A 2,392-nucleotide genomic window follows, 5' to 3' on the forward strand; every position below is an offset into this window, starting at 1 on the left:
GGGGGCGGGGCGTGGGTGGGGGGGAGCCCCTCTGCCCTGGGGGCTCCGCTGGTCTCCGGAGCCCCAGCCCGGCCCCTGCCCGGGGGGCTGCGGGGCGGGAGGCAGCCCGGAGCTCCGCGCTCCGGTCCCCAGGGATGCAGCGACCCCGCCTTCCCCCGGCGATGCTGCTGCGGGGAAAGGCAGGCCCGGTGCCTGCCGAGCTTGGGGGGTGGGAGGCTGAGAAGGAGACAAAGAAGCAGGGGCTGCTCGGGTTAATGCCTTTGCCGCGGCTCCGGTCTTTGCGCGTCGCAGGGAGCTGTGACAAGTGTCCCCGCTGGTGTCAATTGGATGCTGCTGGGGAGCGGGAATTCCCCTCCGTGTGTGTGTGTGCGGGGAGACCCGGCCAGTTCTCTGGTTCTCCCCGATTAACAGCACCCCGGGGGCTCACTGAGGCAGCAGGCTGTGACCAGATGCTTTCAACGCTCTGAAGATTTAGAAGGGAAAACGAAGAGCTCCTCTTGCTGCACTTCTCGAATTGCTTTGCCTATTGTTAGCTTGGCTGCGCCTCTGCCGTGCCAGCCAAGAGCAACTTTCCTCATAACTTCCGTTTTGTAAATGCAGGATGGCTGGAAGGAGTGCAAACAATATGCTAAAAATAGCTGAGCATATTCAGGTCAGGCACGTCTCCAGACTGGCAGCAGTAACACAGACGTATTTTTAAACCACCCCAGCTGATTCTGCAGGGAGCACACAGGTTTAACGAGGCGTGTAACACCGAGGCTGTCTGGGATGCTCTCTTGCAGCAGCACTGGGCTGGCCAGTCTTGCATTTCACCTCATTTCATCTGACAACTGCATTGCATTGAAGGCTTTGATCTTTGTGTGAGCCATGGTGATTGTGTATTACAGTATTGATGTAGTAGTGTAACTAACTACCACCTGGCCTAAAACCACCCAGAGTAGCTTCCTTTGCTGTTAGCCTTGGTTATCTGTTTTATTTCTGTCACACAGAGAAACGTTTGGCACGGGTGAGGACCCTGGTGTGCTGGGAGCTGTGTGAGCAGAGGGCAAAACCACTGCCCTTGGCTGAAGGGGATTTATAGGTTCAAGTCGGGAGGGACCTGCCTGAGCACAAAACCAAGAGGAGACAGTGCAGCCCCCCAGAGCTGTGTGACACCCAGAAGCCAGCTGTCCCCTGCTCCTTGGCAAAGGAGATGTTACGGAAAATACTGGAGGTAGTATAGCCTGCTCATATCCCTCCAAAAACATCTGGTCTCCCAGGTGCACTTACTCATGCAAATACGTAACAGGGAGGCAGTGAAGCCTGGTATCATCGTTTGGCCAGAGATGAAACCAGCCCTTTTAAGTCATTAGAAGGGATGCAGGGGCAAGTGGAGGGAGATTGGAATAGGCTTTGAAAGTCAAGAGGTTTTGGAGCAGTGGGGAAGTGGAGGGACAGACAGAGAGATGATGTGGTTCTAGCTGTGGCTTAGAAAAATGATGCCTGCTGCAGCACCCTGGGTGCATGAATGAGTAAAAGATTGCATTTCAAGGGAAATGAGTGTTTGGAAAACCAGAGGTTGATGATGATGGATAAGAGTTTTATTTGTGTACGTGGACAGGAATTACTGTATCATATAGAGATATGAAACGAGAAGTTGACGAGACATTGTGAAGATCTAATGCTTCGAGCCTGAGAGGGATGAAGGCTATGGACTGGAGTGGAGTACAGGCTGGCTGTGTCAGGTCTGGACACTGAGGAGCTGTGCAGAAGGTGGCCTGTTGGGGGTGGCTGGGGGCAGTGGGCTGCCTCAGAGCTGGTAGCCATCCACGATCCAGATACCAGCAGAGAGGCCAATAGTTCAGTCTGTGGAGGAGGATGGTCAGCAGCAATAGTGCACGTCTGTGAGTAGTTGGCAGGAAACTTTGGCTGCAGAGGTGTAAGCAGCTGAATGATAAGCATCAGGGTAACGTCAGGAAGGAAAAGGTTGTGGCACTCACAGAAACTGCAAAGGGCATGGGATTAATTGCAGAGCTTAGAGAGGATGAGGAATGACACTCAGGAGTGAGCTGGATTTTAAAGCTAGAAAGCTGCTCTTAGAGACTTTGACAGGAAGAATTTCAAGTAAGTTGAAACAACAGAAGCCAGACAGCCCTTTATTTTACCCCACAGGCTTCCTAATCAGTCTCCCTAAAACAGGAGCATAGTTTTTATGCAGCTGTCAAAGCTACAGGCCAGATCAGAAGCTCTTCATTCTGTGCCATGCATTGTTTGGGTCACTTTGCCAAATCCTTTCAGTGGGCAGCTGCAGACTTGTAGGGTGCTTGAACTCCCAGGCTTTATTTGTGCCCTGTCTTTAAGCTAACCTATGGCCCTCTGTCTTTGTCAGTTCTTGTCTGACCCTTTGATTTCA

Source organism: Chaetura pelagica, unplaced genomic scaffold, assembly GCF_000747805.2.
Source record: "Chaetura pelagica isolate M959 unplaced genomic scaffold, ChaPel_1.0 scaffold161, whole genome shotgun sequence".
NCBI lineage: Eukaryota > Metazoa > Chordata > Aves > Apodiformes > Apodidae > Chaetura > Chaetura pelagica.